Source organism: Pan paniscus, chromosome 7 (genome assembly GCF_029289425.2).
Source record: "Pan paniscus chromosome 7, NHGRI_mPanPan1-v2.0_pri, whole genome shotgun sequence".
Lineage (NCBI taxonomy): Eukaryota > Metazoa > Chordata > Mammalia > Primates > Hominidae > Pan > Pan paniscus.
Window position 1 is genome coordinate 64,224,473 of NC_073256.2, and position 12,696 is coordinate 64,237,168.

General features: G+C 48.6%; 2 long non-coding RNA genes across 2 annotated transcripts in view; one reads left to right on the forward strand and one right to left on the reverse strand.

Moving 5' to 3' along the window:
• LOC130541746 (uncharacterized) overlaps window positions 1–12,696 on the forward strand; it is a 150,738-nt gene that overhangs the window by 39,655 nt on the left and 98,387 nt on the right. The gene's annotated exons all lie outside the window — the stretch shown is intronic.
• LOC134730973 (uncharacterized) lies at window positions 1,403–6,446 on the reverse strand. Its single transcript, XR_010112931.1, has 3 exons — window positions 4,309–6,446; window positions 3,534–3,687; window positions 1,403–3,266 (listed from the first exon to the last, which is right to left on the reverse strand). It is a non-coding gene; the product is annotated as an uncharacterized LOC134730973 (long non-coding RNA).

Sequence of the window (12,696 nt, forward strand, 5' to 3'; positions counted from 1 at the left end):
AACCAGAAAAAATGATGCTGCTTAGCTTTCCTTGGAGATTATCTGTACTTGGTCCCCCTAACAATGACTAGACTGTTTGCAATTATAGGTACAGAATAGCCTTCTTTCAAATAGTATTTCCTTCTATCATCATTAGTGATGAAAATTGGCCAGGATTTATTTCACATATTACAATGCAGAATTTGATGTTGTTTTTATGTGAACATAACTGCTCTGTAAAACCTCAAGCATTTTTCTCTATTAGAATTGGCAGAGGAGAGGTTATATAAACTTGTGGCCAGTTGAGAAGTTCCCAAAACATCACTATTGAAGTAGAGGGAACTGAGAGCATAGCATGGTGTGTGTGATTTACTCCTTTAGGATGGCTTAGACCCATGATTGCATCTGTTCTTGATTATGGCGCCGCTTTTAACCACAGAGATGACTCAGCACTGGAAGGTTAGCTGTGCTGCCCAAGGTCACACAGCAACATGGGTTTGATGGGGTATCCAAAAGCAGGGATAGGTGTTTTTCCCTAGGAGCCCACACTGACTCCCTGCCTCCAGCACATGGAATGAATCACAGAAAGCCTCTGTTGAGTCATGATGACAAACGTTGAAGTTGACGGCATGTACCCATGAGGTCATATGGAGAATTCCCAAGGGACACCCTAGCCCACGTTCACTATTGAACACAACGAAAGGGGGAATTATTGTGGTTCTTGCTTTGATTGCCAAGCTGGTGTTGTCTGAGCCTGTCTGGCATGTGCTCTGCCTGCCCTGACTTCTGACCCCAGGAGGAGCATTCAAGGAGCCAAGGAATGGGTCCAGGCATTGTGCTAGTATCTAGCCATGGCAAGATGCTAGATCTAACCATGACGAGAGCAACTAAGATCGGACTGTACCTGAGTGAGCCCATTGAATCCTCCACCAGCACCACACGGGGTTTCTATTGTTTGTCTCAGCTGCAGGTGAGGAAGCTGAGCTGGAGAGGGCTTCAGTGGCTGGACCCAGGCTGTGTGGGCTTCAGACTGGTCCCCAAAATGCATACCCTCCTCTCCTTACAGGGTACCTGTCATGAGGAGCTCTGCTCACTCTATGACACATTCATCCCAGGGGGTCTTTTCTATGGCCAGGGCTCCTTTCCACAAGTGCTGTGTCCTGCCTTCAAAACAAATCCTCTTTCATGTTCTCTTTCAGAGTCCCTTCCCCAGATATCTCTCTCCTAGCCTCTGACTATTTAAGCTTACTTTATAAGGACTACTTCTTATACCTGAAGTGAGGGCATATGAATTTGAATGTGCAAGGGTGGAGAGTGAAATGATCCCATTGAGAGTAAATGAAGCATCCTTATATCCACAAAATATTTGTGTTTGTATGGAGCAGTTTGGCTGAGAAACCTACATTCTTTGCCGTTTATTTTTATGTTGATTTGAATATGCCCATCACAGACAGCAAAGGATGACCTCTGTGAATGTAGGCAGGAAGGGACTCTCCTCCAGGCGACATCCATCTAGTTATTTTGAGTGCATGACCCTCTTATGACTCGACCCTTCCACACAGGCCGCTGTGCAAGACCTACCCCCATGCATCCTGTTCAGGGTCAGCGTCAGACCCTGCAGAATTTTCCTTCTATTTTTCAGCAACATAATATGAGACAAGGGCCAGGAACTGCAGAACTGCGCACGGTGTTTAGAAGAGGCTGTGAGCTGCTGCTCTGCAGAGTTGGGAGGTGCTTTTGGGCTCTGCAGGCTCCCTGCAGGCCCTTGCTGACTGTCCATGGCCTGCACCTGCCCTACCTCCTGAGCTGCCCCATCAGCTGCTCCTGGCTGTGGTTTCCTGAGGGGTCCTGTCTGCATCGGCTGCCCTGTGTCCTGACACTATGGTGGGTTTGCAAGTGGCAAAGTCCAGGGAAGGAGACTGGGGAGCACGGCCATGGGTCATCCGGAGGGCACGGAGGGTTCCGGCTCTCGCCCAGGTCCACCTGCTTCATCAGCAGTGGTCACCAAGATTGCATAACCAGGACGATGACAATGCTGAGAGCTCTGTTGCAGTTAAAGACTTAAGAACAACTTGTGCCTGCTGACTAATACATTTTATCACCCAGGCAGCGTCAGGACTCTGAGAGCCTCTCACATGCTGCTGTCATCTGAGCGAGACCTCAAGATTTGTCATCGACCAGGCCGACCCTTGCCTGAATGGACCTCACATTCTTGAGGCAGGGAGAGATCTGCAATCAGCATGATCGATAAGCGATTTTCATAAGACATTAGAAGTCATCAGAGCTTAGGAAACAGGGTGAGGAAGTAGGGGAGGAGCCGGAAGGGCACCCATTTAAAACAAGGTGGCCAGGATAGGCCTCTCTGTAGGGGTGACATTGAAGAAATGGTGGGAGAGGGTGTGAGGTGCACATCTCTGAGGGCAGAGTGTTCTGGAGACAGGAAACCATCTGTGCAAAGGCCCTGTGGTGAGAGGGTGCTAGGAGCTTGCAAGCCCAGTCTACTCAACACAGCCATCATTTTAAAACCTCGGTGAGCCCTGTCCCTTATCTTCTGAACCCCCTCCCACGGAAGCGGATGTCACTGAGAGTGAAAGCTGCAGTGTAGGGTGGCCTCCTCTGCACACCGGCTCTGGCCCTCTGACCTCTTCTACCCCATGATGGTCCCCTGTCAGCTGGGTCTAGAGTGGACCATCGGGGCAGACCTGGAAGGGGAAGGCTGTCAAGTTCCTGCTCCCCTTAGTGACATACAGCAACACCTTTGTTTCCCCCTGGATTCTGGGGATCAGCAACATGTGCGGGTGGGGGCAGGGCAGTCCTGCTGCTCTGGGATGGGCTGCCCCCTCAGGGAGGACTGGCCAGCTGGGTGGCTCTGCTCCTGGAGAGTGACCGGCCATTTGCTGGATGGATGGGGTGACTGTCCTGAGAGCTTGGCACCACCAGAAGTGTAGTCCACGCAGCCCTTCATAGGTGGCTCAGGGTGCCCAGCGGGGCAAGAGGTGGCCCTCAAGCTAAGCTTGAGCTTAAGCCTAAGCCTAAGCTTGCCACGCTTGGGCTAGGATGCCAAGTCTCCATGCTGGCTGCTGGTCACAGCTCTGTCCCTGTGGGAGAAGACGACTGAAGCCTGGCCAGGCTGGGCCATCTCCCCAGCAGCCACCAGGGCTTGCTGTGAGATGTGGGAGCCGTGCTAGGGTCCTGCCCCGGGGATGTTGGTAGGCATGGTGGGAAGCAGTGCAATTATGGATATTTTCTGGAGATAATCATCAACAGGATTTGCTGATGGAATGGACCTGGAATACAAGAAGAAAAGGAATCAAGGATGGCTCTGAGGTTCGGGGCTTGAGCAACTTGGATGGGGGTGCTGCTGAGTCAGGTGGGAGGGGAGCAGGCTCAGGGGATGCGGACTCCATTTGAAGTGGCCGTGTTGGAGATGTCTGTGGACATCCACGTGAAATGCTGAGTGGCCAGCTGGACATGTGGATCTGGTGTCCAGGGGGAGGTTTGGGCTGCAGATACAGATTTCACCAGGACATATTTTTAGCGATGCATAGACTGACCGGGCTCGAAAGAAGCACAGGGTGTGCAGCCCCATTCTGGTAAGCGTGTCTCTGCCTTTACTGAGGTGTCTCCACTGCATTCTTGATTTAATGGAATTCAACTGGACCATCATTGAGCATCTGTTGTATACGATGTACTCTGGAGGCATAAAAACTATTGGGAGAAATGAGGAAGTAAATAAGTAATATTGATATAATTCTTCTATTAATAAGAATCAATTTATCTGAAAACAAAAAGTCTCTTAAGCATTTGAATAAAATAGAAAGCCTTTATTAACATATGAAAATAAATCCATACCCATAAATAAAAATCTGCACACTCACGTGTGCTGACCAGTATATCCTAGCTCACCAGCACAGTGGGCTGGGTGTGGAGAAGGTGGGCATTCAGCTTTCACAGCAGGCAGAGGGAGCCTTGGAGCAGAGGGTGCTGGCTCAGGACCGCTGGCCAAGCCCATGGTGGAGTCAGGCCGGCCTGCAGTTGGACACTCTTGACTGATTAAACATTAATAGGCAATTCTAACAAAAACAGAGAGGATGGCAACTCCATAGGAAGGAGGGCCACATGTGGGAGTGAATTCCAAGTCAAACATTTTCCCCAAAGAATTTGTTGTTAAACTTTTAATTTTGAGATAACTGAAGATTCACATGTAGTGGTCAGATATAATATAGCATGATCTTCTCTGCCTTTTACCCAGTTTTCTCCATCATAACATCTTGCAAACATAGCACTATATTACAGTATCTCAACCAGTGTATAAATGCATACACTCACCAGTGTCACTGGGGTTCCTCCAGTCTCAGTTCATTTGTGTGCATTTATTTTCCGTAACTGTATCACTGCTGTAGAGTAGGATGGCCACCTTGACAGTCAAGAGGCAGAACAGCTCCACACAAGGGTTCCTGTCTTCCTTGCTCCTGGAACCATTAATCTGCTCTCCATCTCTATAATTTTATCCTTTGAGACTGTTACATAAACAAAACCACACAGTAACCTCACAAGGCGTTTTTGCACTCAGTAAAATGCCCTTGAGACCCATTCACGTTGCTGTGTGTATCAGAGCCCGTTCCTTTCCATAGCTGAGCCGTGTTCCTGGTGTGGACACACCACTGTTTAATCAGTCATCGTCGAAGGACGGCTGCCTTGTCCCCCATTTTCGACCATTACAAATGACGCTTCCATGAGCATTCATGTACAAGTTTCTTTGTGAACTTAAGCTTTCAAGAAATTAAAAAAGAAATGTTTTCAAATGCTTGAGCAAATAGCCAAGATCCCAGGGCACCGTGGGAAAGTGTGGAAGTGAGGATTTTTTTTTTTTTTTGAGATGGAGTCTCGCTCTGTGGCCCAAGCTGGAGTGCAGTGGCACAATCTCGGCTCACTGCAACCTCCGCCTCCCGGGTTCACACCATTCTCCTGCCTCAGCCTCCCGAGTAGCTGGGACTACAGGTGCCTGCCACCACGCCCGGCTAATTTTTTGTTTTTGTATTTTTAGTAGAGATGGGGATTCACCGTGTTAGCCAGGATGGTCTTGATCTCCTGACCTCGTGATCTGCCTGCCTCGGCCTCCCAAAGTGCTGGGATTACAGGCATGAGCCCCCGCGCCTAGCTGGAAATGAAGATTTTAACTAGAAAATTGTATGAATAAAAGTTACTAGTTGGCAACCTCGACCATGAAACTAAACTTCAGCATGGCTCACTTGGAGCCTGTGACTTTGAGAGCACTGCCTCCTGCTTCTGCCTCCCTGCATAAACTGACTTAGTGAAAGACGCTATGGAATATTACCCGTTTGAATGCTGGAGAATGCCTGACAAAGACCATTTAGCTTTGCCACTGTCAGCGTTCTTTCTAACTGCACCGAGCTGACAGTGAGTCTTCAGTGTGCCTCTGCGAATAATACAATTATGCTACCAGCTGAGAAAATAGCTCCCATCTTTCTTTTGGCTTGGGCAGGATGACATGTGTTCATTGCATTTTTTTTTTTTTTTTTTGAGGTGGAGTCTTGCTCTGTCACCAGACTGGAGTGCAGTAGTGGGATGTTGGCTCACTGCAACCTCTGCCTCCTGGGTTCAAGCTATTCTCCTGCCTCAGCCTCCGAGTAACTGGGACTACAGGGGCGCGCCACCACATCCAGCTAATTTTTGTATTTTTAGTAGAGACAGGGTTTCACCATGTTGGCCAGGATGGTCTCGATCTCTTGATCTCATGATCTACCTGCCTTGGCCTCCCAAAGTGCTGGGATTACAGGCATAAGCCACCATGCCCAGCCAATTTCAAAATTTTAAGTGGTTATTTTGAGAATTTAAAACGTGGGGGATGAGGACTTTGGATGCTGCTGTATCTGTAGTGATACTGAGAGTTGTGTTATTTTGTAGTCATACCTTACACAAGGCCTCCTCTCCTTTCTGAATGTGGCATGCAGGGGAGAGGGTCTGCACTGGTCCTCAACCCGGGTACAGCTGGAGTATGTGGCTGACACCAGTGTGAGTGCTGTCCTTGGAGGAGACTGCATTTCCCAAGTGGTGCTTCAGAAGAAGTTCCTGGAATAATAGTGGAGGACATTTCACTTTGATTTTTTGGGCATGCTATCTCAAATGTCCTCCATGCCCTCAGGCAAATTGGAAGTCGAGGTTGGTCAAATTTAGGGGTGTCTAAGACAGGCATCTCCACGGGATGCCTTACATTGATAGCAGTGACATCATTGTTTAAATGATCATCTCTGAATAATCAAACATAACATGTTATGTGTGGATTTGTCTGCTATCGCTGAAACTGTTCTGGATTTGGAAGAACTGGACAGAGGTGCCTTGAGTGACGGTCAGTATTCGAGTGTGAGGGCCATATTTTGTCACCTGAATGAAGTAGGGTGCCATTTCCAGAGGAGGCGTGGTGGAAGTGGTGCTTCTTGGCTGGGTGCCGGCTCATCTATTCAGCCTGACACAGTTCCACATGTGCCTTTGACCAGTGCCACCCCTGGCCTGCCCTGAAATGCCATAGTCTCTCTTCTTGGTGTGTTTCTAGACCTTGATGATTTTCCTGCCTGGTTATCCTCTGAATACTGCGTGGCCATATATTGTCTTCCCTTGAAGGTCCAGATTCAAACTTTTAGGAATTCATTCACCAAGTATTTACAACATGCCACAGATTTTGTTAGTGTTGGGGAGACAAAAGGTATAGTTCCAAGTGCCTTTAGATGCCTTCAAGACAGACACAAGACATAATCTGCACACGAATTCCTGGTGTGGTGGCCCTGGTTGTGAGGTGTGACGGGAGTGCTGATGAGGGACCCCAAGCCTCCTGGGGCCAGAAGGGTCCTTTCCTCTGAGACCTGCTGGGCCACTATCTGTTAGCTGGGTTAGCAGGTCTCCTTGATAAGCATCCACGTGGTCCATGGCACACTGAGAGCTTCTCTCCCTGTCAGGCACCTAGGCATTCCCTGTGTGTCTGTCTCAGGTCTTTCAACTGGCATTGCATTTGATTTCTTTTCAGCCTTTGGTTAGTATTCTCACTACACTAGGAAAACATGTGAGGTGACTTCCACAACAATACACAGGACCATTAAAAATAACATCAGGGGGAAGGACCAGCCAGAGGAAGAGTGGGAGATGATGCCAGCAAAAGTCTGTCTGCAGGTGCATCTGTCTGCAGGTTGCCCTGGGCTCCGGTGACCAGCCTGCTCTGTCTACCTTTGCGTGATCTCCTGCAAATTGAGTAGCTTAATTTATTTTTATTTTTATTTTTAAAATGGTTTCTCTCTGTCACCCAGGCTGCAGTGCAGTGGTACAATCACAGCTTACTGCAGCGTCGACCTCCCGGGCTTAAGGGATGCTCCTGTCTCAGCCTCCCAAGTAGCTGGGACCACAGGCACATGCCACCACGCTTGGCCAGGTGGCTTACTTTAGTGTTAGTTGGTGTGTTACTAAAGAATTAAAAAAATTATCATTGAAAGTGTAATATAAGCTGATAAAAGCTTTAAAATACTAGATCTTCCATTGTTTCTAGAAAATTTGGAACTCCATGTTGGGAATTCTAGAGTGACTGCGGCCGCCAGCCCTCATTAGACCCTGAAATGAAGGAACTCAGTCCTGTGGTTTGTTTTTAACTTCCTTTCTGTTTCTTTGTCCCTGTCTTTCTGAGCCTGGCTTTTGTTGTTGTTGTTGTTAATCTGTATTTAATCCAAGCTCCAATACTTTTCCCTGTGCAAGTCTTCAGGACATTCCTTGCTCTTGAGTCCAAGTATTTGCCTGTGAAAAACAGGGAAAATGATATGTACCGTATGCTGATGTCACTGGGTAAATTAAATGATGGCTAACTATATAAAATGTCCAGTGAGGTGCCTGGAAGAAAACGTGTTCTCAGCAGCTCTTAGGAGTCCAGGTTTCAGTCCTGATCTGCTGACTTCCACTGGAGTCCTGCTGGCACTCTGGGTGGTTAGAGGACAGGAGAGCCATGCAGTGCACGGGGAGGAAGGCGGCAGTGCCAGCTCACATCTGGCAGGGGGCAGTGGCCCTGGTGTTGGGAAGCCCATACCTCCTGGCTGCTGTAGTGTGCTGTGACCCCCTTCACCTGCACCCATCTACAGACCTGCCCTCGGGGTCCCTCAGTAAGAACCAACTGGGATTCAACTTTAGCTACATGGAAGAGTGATCTCTACACTGTAGATGAGTAAAAGGCAAAAGTCTTGTATTTAATGATATCAAAGCATGGTAAATTATTCAAAAAATTTCACATGGAGCAGTTGTTTTGAATGAGGTCCACTTAATGCTACTCAATAATGTCTTAATTTGTATATGATTTCACCATTAAGTCTATCATGGTGCAACCATTAATAGCGAGCATTGGTTAAATACTTGCATTATTTGTAAGGGGATTCCATAAAATATATATAGTCATTAAAATTGTTTTGAGTAGGTAGCACAGTCATAGAGTTCCAAATTCAAAACGTACAAAAGTTTAAATAATGTATTCTTCCACTCTTGTCTTGACACAAATTCCCTTCCTATGAAACAGCCAGTTCTATAATTTTTCTAATATTTTTCGGAAATAGGTTACATCTCTACAAAGGAAGTTAATTCATGTTCGTATTCTTCCTTCTTTATATAAGTGGTAAAAATACTGTACACACTCTTCTGCCCTTGTAAGAGCAATATATTTTCAAGTGCATTCCATATTTGCACACAAACATTCCTTGCATCCTTTCTACAGCTGCATTATATTCTATTGTATGATATGCTGTATTATTTAAAAGTCCTTTAATGATGTATACTTATGGCTGTCTCCAACATTTTGATCTTACTAATAGTGTTATAATAACAAGTATGTGTATATGTCATCTCACATGTATTAGAGTATTTCTGTGTGAAAATTCCTAGAAATAAAATTGCCAGATCAAAAAATACATGCATTAGTAATTTGTATGTATTTTGCCAAACTGCTTTTATAGAGGTATGACCAGTTAGCAGCCTCACCAGCAGCAAAGAAGCAATGTAGATATGACATCCCCAAAATCTCTCACTGACACACCATGTTACCCAATTTTTTTTCCTCAAAGATCCTTGTTCTGACCATTATCCAAATTTTGATCTCTATGAGAGAGGTGAAAAACAATTTAATATAATTTTATTTGACATCACCTTATTAGAAGAGAGGTCAAGCCTTCTTTCCAAATGTTTGAAGGGCATTTGTATATTCTTTCTTTTCCCCCCACATTTTCCTACTCTGTTTTGACCTGTTGGTTGTTGGTTTGTAAGAGTACTGTATTTATTGGAAAAACTAGCATTTTTATGTATGCGAAATGCAATTATGTTCCCTAGCTTGTCTTTTTTTTTTTTCTTTCGAGACAGAGTCTCGCTCTTGTTGCCCAGGCTAGAGGGCAATGGCGCGATCTCAGCTCACTGCAGCCTCTGCCTCCGGGGTTCAAGTGATTCTCCTGCCTCAGCCTCCTGAGTAGCTGGGACTACAGGCATGCACCACCACGCCCAGCTAATTTTTGTATTTTTAGTAGAAACTGGGTTTCACCATGTTGGCCAGGCTGGTCTCGAACTCCTGACCTCAGGTGACCCACCCACCTCAGCCTCTCAAAGACCTGGGATTACAGGGGTGAGCCACCGCGCCTGGCCGCTAGTCTTCTTTTTTAAGTACTCACTTAGAGTGGTTCTTTTTTGTACACAACTTTTTATAATTAAAATTGCTACAAAGTTATTAATTTTTCTTTTATATCTCCTGGGTTATATGAAGTAATTTTAAAAGGCCTCTTTCATTGGAAGATTATTAAAAGTGAATTATTACATACTTTTCAAGAAATGTATTGATATATATTCACATGGATTATGTATAAAGAGGTATATATAATTCACATGAAATATATATAAAAATATACATTCTGTGTGAATTTTATTCTGATTGTTAGGTGTGATATTTTCAATGAATCTATATAATACTGTTTTTAAAATTGTGTTACAATATATGCAACATGAAATTAACCATTTTAACCATTTTATTTTTTTTATTTTTTATTTTTTATTTATTTATTTTTTAATTTATTTATTTTTATTGATCATTCTTGGGTGTTTCTCACAGAGGGGGATTTGGCAGGGTCATAGGACAATAGTGGAGGGAGGGTCAGCAGATAAACAAGTGAACAAAGGTCTCTGGTTTTCCTATGCAGAGGACCCTGTGGCCTTCCGTAGTGTTTGTGTCCCTGGGTACTTGAGATTAGGGAGTGGTGATGACTCTTAACGAGCATGCTGCCTTCAAGCATCTGTTTAACAAAGCACATCTTGCACCACCCTTAATCCATTTAACCCTGAGTGGACACAGCACATGTTTCAGAGAGCACAGAGTTGGGGGTAAGGTCACTGATCAACAGGATCACAAGGCAGAAGAATTTTTCCTAGTACAGAACAAAATGAAAAGTCTCCCGTGTCTACCTCCCTCTACACAGACATGGCAACCATCCGATCTCTCAATCCCTTCCCTGCCTTTCCCCCGCTTCTATTCCACAAAACCACCATTGTCATCATGGCCCATTCCCAATGAACTGCCGGGTACACCTCCCAGACGGGGCGGTGGCCGGGCAGAGGGGCTCCTCACTTCCCAGTAGGGGTGGCCGGGCAGAGGCGCCCCTCACCTCCCGGACGGGGCGGCTGGCCGGGCGGGGGGCTGACCCCCCCCACCTCCCTCCCGGTCGGGGCGGTTGGCCTGGCGGGGGGCTGACGCCCCCACCTCCCTCCCGGATGGGGCGGCTGGCCGGGCAGAGGGGCTCCTCACTTCCCAGTAGGGGTGGCCGGGCAGAGGCGCCCCTCACCTCCCGGACGGGGCGGCCGGCCGGGCGGGGGGCTGATCCCCCCACCTCCCTCCCGGACAGGGCGGCGGGCCAGGCGGGGGGCTGACCCCCCCACCTCCCTCCCAGACGGGGCGGCTGGCCGGGCAGAGGGGCTCCTCACTTCCCAGTAGGGGCGGCCGGGCAGAGGCGCCCCTCACCTCCCGGACGGGGCGGCTGGCCGGGCGGGGGGCTGACCCCCCCACCTCCCTCCCGGACGGGGTGACTGGCCGGGCGGGGGGCTGACTCCCCCACCTCCCTCCCGGACGGGGCAGCTGGCCAGGCGGGGGGCTGACCCCCCCACCTCCCTCCCGGACGGGGCGGCTGGCCGGGCGGGGGGCTGACCCCCCCCACCTCCCTCCCGGATGGGGCGGCTGGCCGGGCGGCGGGCTGACCCCCCCACCTCCCTCCCGGACGGGGCGGCTGGCCTGGTGGGGGCTGACCCCCACCTCCCTCCTGGATGGGGTGGCTGCCGGGCAGAGACGCTCCTCACTTCCCAGACGGGGTGGCTGCCGGGCGGAGGGGCTCCTCACTTCTCATATGGGGTGGTTGCCAGGCGGAGGGTCTCCTCACTTCTCAGACGGGGCGGCTGGGCAGAGACGCTCCTCACCTCCCAGACGGGGTCGCGGCCGGGTAGAGGCACTCCTCACTTCCCAGATGGGGCGGCGGGGCAGAGGCGCTCCCCACATCTCAGACTATGGGCGACTGGGCAGAGACGCTCCTCACTTCCTAGATGGGATGGTGGCCGGGAAGAGGCGCTCCTCACTTCCTAGATGGGATGGCGGCCGGGCAGAGATGCTCCTCACTTTCCAGACTGGGTAGCCAGGCAGAGGGGCTCCTCACGTCCCAGATGATGGGTGGCCAGGCAGAGACGCTCCTCACTTCCCAGACGGGGTGGCGGCCAGGCAGAGGCTGCAATCTCGGCACTTTGGGAGGCCAAGGCAGGCGGCATGCTTCGCCGGGTGGTCAGAGCTATTCGCCCATAGTCTGTAGCCCAGAGCCGGGGCTGCTCGGCTCTCCGTCCCGGGGGGCCGGGGCCGGGCTGGAGGCGTGCGAGCCTCTCACTGCCGCCTCTGAATGTCCTCTTTTCCGTATACAGAAGTCTTGAATATTAACCATTTTAACCATTTTAACCATTTTAAAGTGTACAATTCAGTGGCATTGATGGTGGTACACACTAGCCATATGCACAACCATCACCACTATGTGGTTCAAGACCTTTTTCATTGTCCCATGAAGAAAACCCACAAATTAGGCAGTCTCTTCCCATTGCCGCTTCTCTCCAGCCCTAGGCAACTACGAATCTGCTTTCTATCTCTATAGATTTGCTTTTTCTGGGCATTTCATATAAATGGAATCACACAATAATGTGGTTCTGGCTTCTTCAGTTAGCATGATGTTTTCAAATTTCATCCATGTTGTAGAATGTATCAGTACTTCCTTTTTGTATGACTGATTAATATCCCATCTTCTGGCTATGCCACATTTTTAAAATCCTCTCATCAGTGGATGGACATGGGGGTTGTTTCCACCTATTGTGGATAGGGCTGCTATGAACATTGGTGCACAAATTCTTGCTGGAACACCTCTTGTCAGTTCTCCTGGCTGTGTACCTAGATGTAGAATTGTGAGATCATATGGTAATTTCATGTCTACTTGTTGAGGAACTGCTAAAATCGCATAGAAGGAACTTTTCAGAGGCCCTGTTTCCCCGAGGTGTCACAGGCTGGTTTTTCCTCCCAGGCTTTGGGCGCGTCTGTTGTTCACTCCAGCTGTTACTCTTTGCTCCCAGCAGCAGCAGCTTGCTCACTCACTTCTGCTGTTCTGGGAAGCCCTGTCCTCT